This window comes from Chrysemys picta, chromosome 9 (assembly GCF_011386835.1).
Source record: "Chrysemys picta bellii isolate R12L10 chromosome 9, ASM1138683v2, whole genome shotgun sequence".
Lineage (NCBI taxonomy): Eukaryota > Metazoa > Chordata > Testudines > Emydidae > Chrysemys > Chrysemys picta.
The window spans coordinates 72,125,792-72,142,192 of NC_088799.1; the positions used below are offsets into that span (position 1 = coordinate 72,125,792).

General features: G+C 43.8%; 1 long non-coding RNA gene across 1 annotated transcript; it reads left to right on the plus strand.

The window, feature by feature from the left end:
• Positions 1–10,962: 10,962 nt before the first annotated feature.
• Positions 10,963–16,052, plus strand: LOC135973413 (uncharacterized). Its single transcript, XR_010590244.1, has 2 exons — positions 10,963–11,777; positions 14,940–16,052. It is a non-coding gene; the product is annotated as an uncharacterized LOC135973413 (long non-coding RNA).
• The last annotated feature ends 349 nt before the right edge of the window (positions 16,053–16,401 follow it).

The following is a 16,401-nucleotide window of genomic DNA, read 5'->3' on the forward strand; positions in this document are numbered from 1 at the left end:
AACAGATCAGCCAAGTGTCAGTCAACTTTATTTTCTGTGAACTGTGAGCATCCATTAGGGACTGCCGTAAAACCTCCAAACTCATTTCACTTGTGATATACAATCTGCAAGTTTGTCCAAGACTCCACAGGTGACATTTAAGTGTTTGAAACATATGCAACACTCAGACCTTCCCTGATTTCAGATGTTTTTTTTTTCTTTTTTCATCCACAAATACAGTAAACAGATGTTAGAAGGTAAATTAATTAATAATTCTGCAGATATTCTAAATTCCCATATTAAGTATTTCTTTGAGGAGTGTCAATTAAAGAAAAGCAGTTTCTGAACTTCAGATATTCTTTTTAGAAAAAAAGATATTCTGGGAAATATGTCTCCCCCTTATTCATGCCAACTTGCCTTCTTCACAGCAATATTGTGAGGCTTTAGATGTTTGGCAAGAGCTTTGAGATCCACAGACAGAAGGCACTATACAAATGCAAAGTATTTGCTTATTACAAAGGAATTGGGGGCTACTGGCCCTCTAAGGAATCTTTCCTCATGGAGAGCTAGACTCTCACAACCCTTACTCAGCTGCCCTGGGAGTAAGGCCCTTCTCTACAGCTCTACTCAGAGGGTGAATCTGGCTGGAATTAGGAAAAGATAATCAGAACATAAGAATGGTCATACTGGGTCAGACCAAAGGTTCATCCAGCCCAGTATCCTGTCTACCGACAGTGACCAATGCAAGGTGTCCCAGAGGGAGTGAACCTAACAGGTAATGATCAAGTGATCTCTCTTCTGCTATCCATCTCCACCCTCTGACAAACAGAGGTAAGGGACACCATAGCCATTAATGGGCTTAACCTCCATGAATTTATCTAGTTCTCTTTTAAACCCTGTTATAGTCCTAGCCTTCACAACCTCCTCAGAGAAGGGTTCCACAGGTTGACTGTGCGCTGTTTGAAGAACAACTTCCTTTTATTTGTTTTAAACCTGCTGCCCATTAATTACATTGGGTGGCCCCTAGTTCTTATATTATGGGAACAAGTAAATAACTTTTCCTTATTCACTTTCTCCACACCACTCATGATTTTATAAACCTCTATTATATCCCCCCTTAATCTCCTTTTTTCCAAGCTGAAAAGTCCTAGCCTCTTTAATCTCTCCTCATATGGGACCCGTTCCCAACCCCTAATAATTTTACTTGCCCTTTTCTGAACTTTTTCTAATGTCAGTATATCTTTTTTGAGATGAGGAGTCCACATCTGTATGCAGTATTCAAGATGTGGACATACCATGGATTTATATAAGAGCAATAAGATATTCTCCGTCTTATTCTTTATCCCTTTTTTAATGATTCCTAACATCCTGTTTGCTTTTTTGACTGCCGCTGCACACTGCATGGACGTCTTCAGAGAACTATCCACAATGACTCCAAGATCTCTTTCCTGAGTAGTTGTAGGTAAATTAGCCCCCATCAGATTGTATGTATATTTTTTCCAATATGCATTACTTTACATTTATCCACATTAAATTTCATTTGCCATTTTGTTGCCCAATCACTTAGTTTTGTGAGATCTTTTTGAAGTTCTTCACAGTCTGCTTTGGTCTTAACTATCTTGAGCAGTTTAGTATCATCTGCAAACTTTGCCACCTCACTGTTTACCCCTTTCTCCAGATCATTTATGAATAAATTGAATAGGATTGACCTAGGACTGACCCTTAGGGACAGGCCCAGATATAGGCCGATTCCCACACCTAAGAGGGCCCCGCGCTCTAAAGAAGAGCATCTAACTTAGGCGCCTTTTTAATTTTTACTCACCCAGCGGTCTTCAGCGGCACTTCGGCGGCGGGTCCTTCATTCACTCCGGGTCTTTGGTGGCATTTTGGCGGCGGGTCCTTCAGTGCCGTGGAAGACCCGGATTGAAGACCCGGAGCGCTGCCAGGTGAGTCATCCCTGCCGGGGCCCCGTCAAAACTATTCGAATCGGGCTCCACACTTCCTAAAGCCGGCCCTGCTTGGGGAACCACCACTAGTTACCCCTTTTCATTCTGAAAATTTACCATTTATTCCTACCCTTTGTTCCCTGTCTTGTAACCAGTTCTCAGTCCATGAAAGGATCTTCCCTCTTATCCCGTGACAACTTAATTTACATAAGAGCCTTTGGTGAGGAACCTTGTCAAAGGCTTTCTGGAAATCTAAGTACACTATATCCACTGGCTCCCCCTTGTCCACATGTTTGTTGACCCCTTCAAATAGATTAGTAAGACATGATTTCCCTTTACAGAAACCATGTTGACTTTTGACCAATAAGTTATATTCTGCTATATGTCTGACAATTTTATTCTTTACTATTGTTTCAACTAATTTGCCCAGTACTGACATTAGATATACCAATCTGTAATTGACGGGATCACCTCTAGAGCCCTTTTTAAATATTGGAGTTACATTAGCTATCTTCCAGTCATTGGGTACAGAAGCTGATTTAAAGGACATAGTTAATAGTTCCGCAATTTCACATTTTAGTTCTTTCAGAACTCTTGGGTGAATGCCATCTGGTCCCAGTGACTTGTTACTGTTAGGTTTATCAACTAATTCCAAAACCTCCTCTAGTGACACTTCAATCTGGGACAATTCCTCAGATTTGTCACCTACAAAGGACGGCTCAGATTTGGGAATCTCCCTAACATCTTCAGCCATGAAGACTGAAGCAAAGAATTCATTTAGTTTCTCCGCAGTGACTTTATCGTCTGTAAGTGCTCCTTTTGTATCTCGATCATCCAGGGGCCCCACTGGTTGTTTAGCAGGCTTCCTACTTCTGGTGTACTTAAAAACATTTTTTTATTACCTTTTGAATTTTTGGCTAACTGTTCTTCAAACTCCTTTTTGTCTTTTCTTATTACATTTTTACACTTAATTTGGTAGTGTTTATGCTCCTTTCTATTTACCTCACTAGGATTTGACTTCCACTTTTTAAAAGATGCCTTTTTATCTCTCACGTGGTTGTTTATCTTTTACGTGGTTGTTAAGCCACGGTGGCTCTTTTTTAGTTCTTGTACTGTGTTTTTTAATTTGGGGTATACATTTAAGTTGGGCCTTTATTATGGTGTCTTTGAAAAGTGTCCATGCAGCTTGCAGGGATTTCACTCTAATCACTGTACCTTTTAATTTCTGTTTAACTAACCTCCTTGTGGGTTCCTGTTCCAGCTGCTCCAAGAAGCAGTCATTTAAAGTATCGAGGCATTTTGTCTCTGCATTTCGTCCTCAGGTGACATGTACCCAGTCAATATGGGGATAATTGAAATCCCCCACTATTATCGAGTTCTATATTTTGATAGCCTCTCTAATCTCCCATAGCATTTCATCGTCACTATCACTGTCCTGGTCAGGTGGTCAATAGTAGATCCCTACTGTTCTATTCTGATTAGAGCATGGAATTACTATCCATAGAGATTCTATGGAACATGTGGATTCATTTAAGATTTTTACTTCATTTGATTCTACATTTTCTTTCATATATCGTGTCACTCCCCCCCTTCACCTGCACGACCTGTTGTGTCCTTCCAATATATTTTGTACCCCAGAATGATTGTGTCCCATTGATTGTCCCCACTCCACCAGGTTTCTGTGATGCCTATTATATCAATATCCTCCTTTAACACGAGGCACTCTAGTTCACCCATCTTATTATTTAGACTTCCAGCATTTGTGTACAAGCTCTTTAAAAACTTGTCACTGTTTATTTGTCTGCCCTTTTCTGATGTGTCAGATTCTTTTTTATGTGAATGTTTCTCATCTGATCTGGCCCATACTTTATCCTCTTCCATCCTCCCCTCCTGACTAAAACCTAGAGAATCTCTATCAATAGATTCTCCTCTAAGAGAAGTCTCCGTCTGATCCACGTGCTCCGCTGCAGCAATTGGCTTTTTCCCATCTCTTAGTTTAAAAACTGCTCTGCAACCTTTTTAATGTTAAGTGCCAGCAGTCTGGATCCACTTTGGTTTAGGTGGAGCCCATCCTTCCTGTATAGGTTCCCCCACCCCCAAAGTTTCCCCAGGTCCTAATAAATCTAAACCCCTCCTCTCTACACCATTGTCTCATCCACGCATTGAGACTCTGAAGCTCTGCCTGCCTACCTGGCCCTGCGCGTGGAACTGGAAGCATTTCTGAGAATGCTACCATAGAGGTCCTGGATTTCAGTCTCTTTCCTAGCAGTCTAAATTTGGCCTCCAGGACGTCTCTCCTACCCTTCCCTATGTCAGTGATACCTATATGTACCATGACCACCGGCTCCACCCCAGCACAATACATTAGTCTGTCTAGATGCCTCGAGAGATCCGTAACCTTCACACCATAATTATTATATTATAATTATTATTACCAGGCAGGCAAGTCACCATATGGTTCTCCCGGTCATCACAAACCCAGCTCTCTATGTTTCTAATGATCAAATCTCCTATTACTAACACCTGCCTTTTCCTAATGACTGGAGTTCCCTCCCCTGTAGAGGTAACCTCAGTGTGAGAGGATACCTCAACATCATCTGGAAGGAGAGTCTCAACTATGGGAAGGTTTCCCTCTGCTCCCGTTGACTGCTCTCCTTCCCTAAGCCTTTCATCCTCCTTAACAGCGCAGGGGCTGTCTGACCAGAGGTGGGACAAATCTACAGTGTCCCGGAAAGCCTCATCAACATACCCCTCTGCCTCCCTTAGCTCCTTCAGTTCCGCCATCCTGGCCTTCAAAGCCCGTACTCGGTCTCTGAGGGCCAGGAGCTCTTTGCACCGAATGCACACATACGCCACCTGCCCACAGGGCAGGTAATCATACATGCTGCACTCGGTGCAATAAACTGGATAGCCCCCAATCTGCTGCTGGGCTTCTGCCTACATTCTCTCCTACAACTACCTAGGTTAATGAAAGGGTTTTGTTTAAATCAAGAAGATGTGACTATAGTTTAGGTTAAAGGTTTTAAAGAATGGCAAGTGTACCTCGCCCCCTTCCCAACTCCCTCTTGAAACTCCCTGTTAGTGGCCCCTGTTCGCAAAGCTCCCTGGTCGCTTGCTCACTGCTTTATAAAACCCTGGCCTTCCTGATAGCTCCGCCCTCTGACTAAGGCTCAGCCAATGAACAGAGGCTTCTAGATTTCAAACCTTGGTTAGAAGCTCACGAGCTTCCAACTTCCGGCCACAGCACACGGTTCTTCAAAAAACCAAACAAACAGACAGGCAAACGCAAGCTCAGCACACAGCAAGTAACCCCCAAACACAAACACACACTACAGACAGCCACTTACCCCAAGAGTCCCGTATTTTCTCTTCCTTCACCTGGAAAACTCCCTCTCGAAACTCCCTATTAGCAGCCCCTGTTCGCAAAGCTCCCTGGTCATTTGCTCACTGTTTTATTCTCACATGTCACATGTCCAAGTTTTCCCAGGGTCATCCTTTTTTTGAGGGGACGAGAGCTGAGGAAGCGTTGTTCTAAGTCAGCCATAAAAATGTTGGCATACTGTGGGGCCATGCGGGTACCCATAGCAGTGCCACTGACTTGAAGGTATAAGTTGTCCCCAAATCTGAAGTGGTTGTGGGTGAGGACAAAGTCACAAAGCTCAGCCACCAGGCGTGCTGTGGCCTCATCAGGGATACTGTTCCTGACAGCTTGTAGTCCATCCTCATGTGGAATATTGGAATATGACATCTTCATCATATGGACCCACGGAAAGGAGTCCCTTGAAGAATTCCACCTGGATTTCAACAATTTCCACCCCACCATCAACCTCAGCCTGGACCAGTCCACACAAGAGATCCACTTCCTGGACACTACAGTGCAAATAAGTGAGGTCACATAAACACCATCCTATACCGGAAACCTACTGACCGCTATACGTACCTACATGCCTCCAGCTTCCATCCAAGACATATCACACGATCCATTGTCTACAGCCAAGCCCTAAGATACAACCGAATTTGCTCCAACCCCTCAGACAGAGACAAACACCTACAAGATCTTTATCAAGCACTCGTAAAACTACAATACCCACCTGGGGAAGTGAGGAAACAGATTGACAGAGCAAGACGGGTACCCAGAAATCACCTACTACAGGACAGGCCCAACAAGGACAATAACAGAACACCACTGGCCATCACATACAGCCCCCAGCTAAAACCTCTCCAGCGCATTATCCACGATCTACAACCTATCCTGGAAAATGATCCTTCACTCTCACAGACCTTAGGAGGCAGGCCAGTCCTCGCTTACAGACAACCCCCCAATCTGAAGCAAATACTCACCAGCAACTACACACCACACCACAGAAACACCAACCCAGGAACCAATCCCTGTAGCAAACCTCGTTGCCTACTCTGTCCCCATATCTACTCTGGCGACACCATCAGAGGACCCAACCACATCAGCCACGCTATCAAGGGCTCATTCACCTGCACATCCGCTAATCTTATATATGCCATCATTTGCCAGCAATACCGCTCTGCCATGTACATTGGCCAAATCGGACAGTTCTTCCGCAAAAGAATAAATGGACACAAATCAGACATCAGGAATGGTAACATACATAAGCCAGTAAGTGAACACTTCAATCTCCCTGGTCATTCTATTACAGATTTAAAAGTCACTATCATTGAACAAAAAAACTTCAGAAACAGACTTCAAAGAGAAACAGCAGAACTAAAATTCATTTGCAAATTTAACACTATTAATCTGGGTTTGAATAGGGACTGGGAGTGGCTGGCTCATTACAGAAGCAGCTTTTCCTCTCCTGGAATTGACACCTCCTCATCCATTATTGGGAGTGAACTACATCCACCCTGATTAAATTAGCCCTGTCAACACTGGTTCTCCACTTGCGAAGTAACTCCCTGCTCTCCATGTGTCAGTATATAATGCCTGCAACTGTAACTTCCATTCTATGCATCCGAAGAAGTGAGGTTTTTACCCATGAAAGCTTATGCCCAAATAAATCTGTTAGTCTTTAAGGTGCCACCAGACTCTTTGTTGTTTTTGTAAATACAGACTAACACGGCTACCCCCTGATACTTGACAAGTGCTAGGAAGTTCCTCCTACGAACTTGGAAGCTGAATGAAGGAAATAAAACAGAGACACAGGAAAATTTTAAATTTCTTTGCTATTTGAACTCTCATGGGGTCAGAGCCACCAAACTGAATTCGGAGTTCCCCAGGGGCTACCTCCTGGGTCCAATCTGAAATTGACAGATCACTACAACTCTGTCGCTCTTAGGATTTAGATTGCAATCCACTTATGTATATATTTGCTTACTTTAACTTGTAAATAACTCTTATTTCTTTTTCCTAGTTAACAAACCTTTGGATAGTTTATTACAGGATTGGCTACAGGCATCTTTTGTGTAAGATCTAGGATACCAATTAATCTGAAGTGACTGATCTCTTGGGACTTGGAAGCAACTTGGATATTGTGTGATTTTTAGTGTAACTGACCACTTATTACTAAGTCCAGCTTGTCTGGGTGGCAAGATAGACTACAGAATGTAAGGGGACTGCCTGTGGCTCTCTGGTGAGACTGTTATAGTGATCCAGGAGTTAATATTTGTTACTGGCTTGGTGAAATCTAATTGTAGAACACACCACCAATTTGGGGAGACTGCCCTGTTTTTGACAGTCTGCCATGAGGTAGGCACCATGGTCGTGAGCCACTCCAGACAGTGTGACACAGGCTCACCTTTCAGAGACAGCACAAAGGGCATCACAGCATGGCAGAATGGTGAATATTGCAAGGATGTGGTCAGGGCATTACCTAAAAATGACATAGGTGTGCGACAGCCTCCAGACCCAAAACCGGAGGCCTTCAATGTCATTGGATAGTCATACTAAGCTTACTTTCCTGGCCCCAGTCACATGATCTGGGTCAAAGTCAGTATCCAAAGTGAATTATAACTAAATAAATGAATTAATGGAGATATCCTATCTCCTAGAACTGGAAGGGACCTTGAAAGATCCAGCCCCTCCCTTCACTAGCAGGACCAACTACTGATTTTTGCCCCAGATCTCTAAGTGGCCTCCTCAAGGATTGAACTCACAACCGTGTGTTTAGCAGGCCAATGCTCCAACCACTGAGCTGTCCCTCTCCCCTAAATAATGGCTATTAGCTAGCAAGGGCACGGATGGTGTCCCTAGCCCAGGGGTCTCAAACTCAAATGACCACGAGAGTTACATGAGGAGTAGTACATTGGCCTGAGGGCCGCATTACTGACACCTCCCCCATGCGACCCTTGGCCCAGCCCCCATTGCACCCCTTCCACAAGGCCCCGCCTTGCCCCGCCTCTTCCCACCCCTTCCCTGCCCCCATTCCAACCCCTTCCCCGAAATCCCCACCCCAGCTCTGCCCCCTCCCTGCCTCCAGGGCGCTCTGGCCCGGCGCACACCGGGGGCAGGGCAGGCTCCCTGCCTGCCTCCCTGCCCTGCCCTCGTGCCGCTCTGGGAAGGAGGGGGGGGACAGGGGTCTGTGTGTTGCTGTTGCTTCTGGCACCGCCCCCAGCAACTCCCATTGGCTGGGAATGGGGAACCGCGGCTAATGGGAGCTGCTGGGGGCGCTGCCTGAAGCAAGAGCAACACACAGAGCCCTGTGCTCCCCCTTCCCCATGTTCCAGCCGCTTCCTGGAGCAGCACAGGGGCAGGGCAGACAGGCAGGGAGCCTGCCCTTCCCCCGGTGCATGTCGGGCCGGAGCCGCTCTAGGTAAATGCTGGGAGAGGGTGGAGGGGGAGGAGGCCGCGAGGAGCTCGTGGGCCGCAGAAAATAAACCCGCGGGCTGCGTGTTTGAGACCCCTGCCCTAGCCTCTGTTTGCCAGAAGCTGGGAATGGGTGACAGGGGATGGATCACTTGATGACTACTTGTTCTGTTCATTCCCTCTGGGGCACCTGGCATTGGCCATTGTCAGAAGACAGGATACTGGGCTAGATGGACCATTGGTCTGACCCAATATGGACATTCTTATGTTCCTAATATTAAGTTATATACGTGAGTTGGAAGACGTGTTATATGGTATCTCATTCCTGAGCCTCCATCTTCTCCATGTTATCCCTACGGCTTTATCAATCCTTGTGATGCTCTGTACCTTGGGGGAACACCCAACATACCCCCATGTTCATCCTTGTAATATGATTGTGTGGTATCCAATGCAAAGTTTGTCATGTTAGGTGTCTTCGGAAGGCTCATGATGCACTGAGCATTGTTGTTACAGTAATGTTATAGTAATATTATAGGTTATAATTTCATGTATATAGTTATGAGGCTGAAAATGTATCCTCATGGCTTAAAATAAACCCAGGCAAAAACTTTACAAAAGTAGAGAGGCAGTTCACACCTCATAAGGGCATGTATCGGACAAACCCAGCCCAGCCTCACAGGAACAAAGGACACTGGCCTAGGCAGCAACAAAAGGATCTGTTGGACTCTTGAATGAGTCACCCTCCTTTCCTTTGGTCAGTTTGGGACTGCAATGAGGTAATGCTCACCTGACTCTGAAGTGGGTCACAAAACCAAGAGGGAAGAACGAACATGATAAAAGGGAGAGATGTTTGCTATGCTCTTCCTCTCTCTTCGGCCTATATCTACAGACACCACACCCAAGCGACTGAAGCGCTGATCAAGGGGAGAGCCTGGCTGAAGGGCAACCAGCCAGCCTGTGCTGAGAAGCATCTAAGTTTGTAAGGGCATTGAAAGTGTTAAAAGCAAAGCTGATCTTATTTCATTTGACCAAATCTGACTTGTTATGCTTTGACTTATAATCACTTAAAATCCATCTTTATAGTTAATAAATCTGTTTGTTTATTCTACCTGAAGCAGTGCGTGTGGTTTGAAGCATGTCAGAGACTCCCCTTGGCCTAACAAGCCTGGTACATATCCATTTCTTTGTTAAATTGACGAACTCATATAAGCTTGCAGCGTCACACGGGCATAACTGGACAATGCAAGACAGAGGTTTCCAGGGTTGTGTCTGGGACCGGGGATATTAGCTAGTGTCATTCGGTTGCACAATCCAAGGAGCAGCTTACATGCCAGTGGCTGTGCGTGAACAGCCCAGGAGTGGGGGTTCTCACAGCAGAGCAGGGTAACACTGGCTCCCAGAGTCAAGGACTGGAGTGACCTAGCAGATCACTGGTCCAGATAACACCAGGGGAATGTCACAATCCTAGTCAAAGTTTGGGAAACCAAGCAAACCATAAAAAGTTTCACTTTCATATTAAAAGTGAGGAAACACTAGAGGCTTAAAAATGAATCCCCAGACAGTGTAATAATACCCCCTGAGAAGCTCAGGTAAGACGTTATCCCTCAAGTACCCCAGTCAGCCAGAGCCATCTTGCCCCCAGCTCTGAAGGCATAGTTGGAGTCATGTAAATCAAAATGTAAGAAGAGAATAATTTACTATCGTAGAATGCTACCGTATATGATATGTAATATAATTGCCCTAACACTATCAATTATATCAAATATTATCACCTCAGAATACAGTTCATGTAGAACTTTTCAATAAGAATCAAAACTGATCCATAAAATCTAATTAAAATGATGAGTATTAAATCATTGCTTTGGGGTCCTATATGATTGCATTATCCTTACCTGACATTTTTGTATAATATGCAAATTACTCCTTTCTTACTTAAATATGGCTGACCAAATGGGGAAAAAAATCAAATTGATTAATTTCTGCTTTGCATCTGCCTTCATCTTTTTCTTTTGATATGGTCTATGAAATCAGGGGGTCCTGCCAATCTGTCCGCTTTATATTAACAACAAATTAATATCAGATTGTGATTATAAAGGGGAAATCTAACAAAGAACTAGAACTTTATATCACATGTATCTTAAATATTTCATATAAATAGAAATGATTATTCATTTTTGAAGTTATTATCTGTATAGAGAGGGAGCATAGGCTGCTGATCAGAACTTTCTGTGCTGTCTCTGGTACTGCCTCTGACTCACTACTGTTAGGCCCAAGAAAATGGAGTATAGAACAGGTTGTTTGGCCAGCTTAGCCAAAGTTAGGCTAACAGTAGTTGCTGGGCCATTCCTGTCTCTCTGTGAAACCTGAGGATATGCTTGCTTGAGCTGCAGAGAACGAGATAAGAGGGGGGGCCGCATTCTTGTACCAGATGTGCTAGGAACAGTTTGTTTGGACATATGGAGACTTGCAGTCTCCACTCCCTGTTTCTGTTCTTCATCTGTTCTTAACTCCCTCCTTTCTCCTAGTTTCTGGTACACGACAACAAAGCTGATAAGAAGTTGCTGAGGCATCACAAATTGTTTGTAGTGTCAAAGAAGATAGATATGCATCAATATTAGAAGCTTTCTAACTAATAAAGGGGGGTTGGGTTGTTTTAACTATGACGCGACGGAACTGCCTATATAACCCTACTAGTTATTAAAACCGTGGCTGGTTCTCTCTGGAGACAGGCCGCTCTCTATTGTTGTGTGCAATCCTCAATAAAGAGCTTGTCACTGGACCTTGCTGGTGTTGCCTGTCTCTCTCTCTGCGGTCAGACAACGAACCTTGCCGTCTGGGTTCTGAGTCCCCGACAAATTTGGCAACACCGCTGGGACTCGTCTGACTCTCCGGTGCAGGATCAGACTCCGAAGCAACACAGCGCGCATCCTCTGGCTTCGAGGAGCCTTGCCCGGTAACCTGATCCCTGTGTCGGCGATAAGGTGGGTCCTGTGAACCAGCTGAAGCCTGTAGAAACCCAGCAACATCCGCCTATCCGTTGAGTAGGATCCAGGTCTTCAGGGTTCGAGTCCCTGGATAAGGTAAGCGATCGCCAGATATTGAGAGGTAGGGTTAGAGTCCCTGTTCCAGCTCAACTGGGGTTAGTGGCCCCGGATTAGGGTTAGAGGCCCCTACAGTCTAAATGGGACAATTTGGCAGTAAATGCCCGGGGGATGCCCCGTTGTCTCTGGTACTCAGAGATTGGAAGGAAATCTCTGGAACAACCGGTTTGACTAAATCTAAGATGAGAAATTTATGCCAAATTCAATGGCCCTCCTTTACTACTCATTTGTCCCCGACTAAGGACTGGCCGAGTTGCGGAACCTTTTCTGCCGACAGGATGGATTCCCTCAGGGATATTCTGGTTGATCTTAGACCGGGACAAATGGATTATTTATTTGTATGGTATAACTATAAACCAAAAGAAAAACTGCTTTCGGCCCCAGCTGGCTGTGAAAAAATATAGACAGAGGCAAACCAAAGGCAATACAAGTTATAAGTGCTGAGATTACATTTGCAAAGTTTAACGGTCCAGTGAGATCCAACAGTCTGCCTTTGAGACCCTGGAGCTGGCATGGTTTGGGGACGCTGTGAAGAAGCCACAGGCAGCCGGCCTGGACTAGAATCTCTGAAAGAGATGCCGCAGGAGACCCCAGGGTGTAAAAGAACAGCCCTCCCAAGAGTGGAAGCAAGTCAGAGATTCTGGACAAGCTGTATACAGGATAATCTCCTGTCCAACTCTCCCCCTTCTCTGGATGTTATACAAAGACGTGGCCAGTCTGGATGTACGTGTGTGGGTATGAAAGTGTGCCCACTCTCAGCCGCAGTAAGTCTGAGAACTGGAGAGGGGTTTAGCATTCCTTTCTCCACACCGGTTGACTGGGAAGGGTGTCAGGTGGATCTATCTCAGTCGTAGCAGGACTGGGCAATAGAGAAGTTGGAGAAAAGGGAAGAGTTGTGTACTTGATAACTAGAATTAAGCAATTAAGAGCATAGATCATGAACCAGGCAGCAACTCAAACCTATGCCCAGGGCAAGTTGCAAGCCTTGAGACAGGACTTCCAGGCAGAAAAGGAAGAACTGGCTAAGCAAGTACCGGTCCTTCAGGGACTTGTCAGAATTTAACCATTTGTGTTTGCATATGCTGTAACAGCAGTGTGTTCCCCCCCCGCCCCCAAAATTGAATAGTTATACACCAATGGGCCATGTGTTTTTGTCCAGGTGGCAAGCCTCACGAGGGAGGACTCGGGTAGCCTTGTGAGTAAGAATGTTTAAGAGAAGAGACCAGGAAGGGTGGGGGCTAGTTGAGAAGCCCACCCTCCTAGCAAAATTGATAGTGGAACAAGCCGGTGCCCATGGAAGGGACGGTTCAGCGAGAAAAGCAGGATCGGGCCCAAGCGGGCAGACAACAGATAGAGAGATTAGAAAACAGGTTGGAAACTTTAAGGGCATAGTGGGAGAAAAGGAGTAAGTAATTATAAGCATGGCAATTTCAAATCCCCAGGACAATAATTGGAATGGTAAAATCTGAGTTGATTGGGTGTCGTTTTGGGAGACAAGCAAGTGATTTAAGAAAAGAGAGTGAGAAGTTAGCTCTGTAGTTGCTAAAGGGAATTAAGCAGTGAAACTTGGTAAGAATGTCTGTAAGTAATCCAGGCAAGAGGTTATTTAAGTGGAATTATTTGACTATGAATAATTTAGTCGAATTTGCTGAAGAACACTCCTGCTGCGTACAATCTGTATTTTATAAGTTTAAGCTGAATTGGTATTGTTTAAAGTTGCAAAACCAAGAATACTTTTGCCAGGCACAGGAAACTAGTGTTGTTTAAGGTATTTAGCATTTAATCCTTAAGGTGACTTAATGCTTTACAAGATTTAAAATGTTTTAAATAAAGACCAAAGGTTGTGGCTGCAGCAGGGTAGTCAAAGCCAGGAGAATAAAAGATTTAAATTTGTTTTTGGGTAACAAAATAGCAGATAAAAGATCTGGTAAAGAGAGAGAAGGACAGTGCCCCTGGGTCTGTGTGGTCAAGCTGTCACTTTGCTGTGGGTGCATGAAGATTTTGTAAGCATAAAAGAAACAGTTACACCTTGTGTAGAAATTGATGTGGCTAGCATTGTGGAAATTGAATTGTGGAAATTGAATTGTGGAGAGGATGTGCATTTTCCCCAGAACATGTGCAGTGTATATTGTAGCAGAGGTAAAAGAAGTGCAAACCTACCAATATAGGTTGTGTTGTCTTTTTCAGATCACTGTGCATTTAAAAGCAGGAGTTAGAAGTAAAAGGCAATCAAAAGTCTGGGAAAGTTAATTGTGTCCTTTTTTAAAAGTAAGAATCTTTAAGCTGTGGTTAGCTTTGGATCTGGAAGCAAGCCAGAAAGCATCTGTATTAATGCAAATTATCTAACTAATAAGGTAGAAGCCACTGAAACCTGGGCTGTCTATAAAACAAATACAAGGAAATATGGGGTAATTCCTCTGTTTTGCCTGAAATCAACAAGAGTATGTGTACATAAAGAAAATATTTTAAGCAAATAATGTCTTTCAAATCATCAGAGAAAACGGATGCCAGCTGAACAGCATTCAACGTACCATGCATTTACTGGTACAATAGGAATTATTTTTGTGTTCTATGTCCTGTCTTGTGGTGTTTGTCTTGTGGCCGGAATTGTTGTGTTTAATATTTTCATAAGACAGTCTAGTTCAAAATTAAATAGAAGGGTTAAATAAAAAAGCAGATATTTGTTTTATTCAACTTGGAATACAAAGTGTTTGGATAAATCAGGAAAAATGTGATATACTAAAGTCTAATACATTTGCTTAAGTAAGAAAAAGAAACTTCATTGGTCAGATCTTTTAACTGAAAACAAATGTTGTTAAAATTTTGCATATCAACAGTCTTTGGAAGCAAGGACATGGAAGGTTAACCCACTCCCCATATTGCACATGGGATTCTTCTGGCTAGAGGGCTGGGGAGGGAGGAAAGCTATTGGACACCAGATGTTGTACCAAGTGGACTCCTCAAAAGTGGGAGTGCTTGTCCTGGTTTGTTGCTCCAAAGCTCTGTATATAAGTTATTTTACTGGAAGGGTGTATATGGCATACATTGATTAATAAGACTAATGTACTGTATAATGGCAATGTGTATGTGTTCATTGTTGGGAAAAGGTATATGAGTGAAGAGTGGAAGTTTCCTTTGTAGGTTAAAAGAAGCCAAGAAGGGGAGAAGGAAAAAGAACAGAACGAGTTATCTGGAAAAAAAAAATAGCTAGCAAGCTCAGTCCAAAGATAAGATGCTGGCTCCATCCAAGGACACTGTTCACAGCTAAGACTTGGCTGACAGCCAAGAAAAGGGGGGTTGAATAAGCCCAAGCACCTGTAAAATCTGCAAAACACTGCCAGACATTAATGAAATGTGTTAGGTTTTTTTCACAGGTAAAGAAGCACTACCCAAAGACCGTAGCAGCCCTGCCATTCATTGAAACCAGGAGACTGAGTCTACGTAAAGTCCATCAATGAAAGACTGCTTTGACTCCATGCTGGAAAGGCCCTTTCCAAGTCCTGTTAACCACCAACACTGCTGTGAAGTGCCAAGGACTGCTTACCTGGACCCATGCTTCTCACTGCAAAAAGACCCCTCCACCTCGGGAGGACTCTCCAACTGATGATCAGCCTATTCCTCCGTCTAGCTCTGCTGTGCCTTCTGGACAGCAGGAAAAAGAAAAAAAAGACAAGGTGAAGTGCTAGTAACCTCTCCCTTGTCCACTGACAGACCTACTGTGCCTTTTGGATTTTTCTGGAAGAAGCAAAACCATTACAGTGTGATGTGCTAGTAACCTCTCCCCTGTATGATACTGAACCACACTGTTTCAGAAAAAGAGAAGAAGGAACACTCGCTCCATTGAAACCACCGAAGTCCAGGGATGTCTGACTACAAAAGACATTAAGAACTGACCCTGGTGAAGAAACAAAGAATTATACACTGGCAGGAAGAAACTTGTGGGACCCATGCTTAGGAATGTGGTATTGATTGGATTTTGGGGTTTATTCTACAGGCTGCGCCCTGTGTTTTGGATAAGTCCTTCAGCATGTATTGCCCTCCCTAATTGGATTTTAAATGACAAGTACCAAAGGCACCTTGTTGCCACTGCCCCTGCCAACTCCTCCATTACACTATTACCCCTGTAACACATCCAAATACAGACAATGCCATATATTTGAAAAAAAAACCAATGGCCAAGGCCTTCACACTTTAGTGATTTATTTAAATATTGTTTGAAAAAAATATTTTTAAGGTTCAGGATATCCCATATAAGCGAACAATTGAATGAAAAAGAATGGATCAGTGGAGATAAAAATACATAATATCACTACAAGTGAACCCTAAAAATTTGTAATTAAAATTAATGGGTTCTATAGTGAAGTAGGTATGATGGCTGTTCCTGGAATTTGCACTGTGTTAAATGAAAGAGGCCCTTATTGGTATTTGGTCACCCAATTAGTGAATAATCAAACGAATACCCAAAGAGTTTCTTCTGCCACTGGAAATTTTTACCTGCATAGAAATTATTCCAGTGACTAATAATGTTACCTGTACCTTATTGCAATACACCCCTTCTTATGCCATTAATATCAATGCCTTCCAGAAATACATAAAGGTGTTC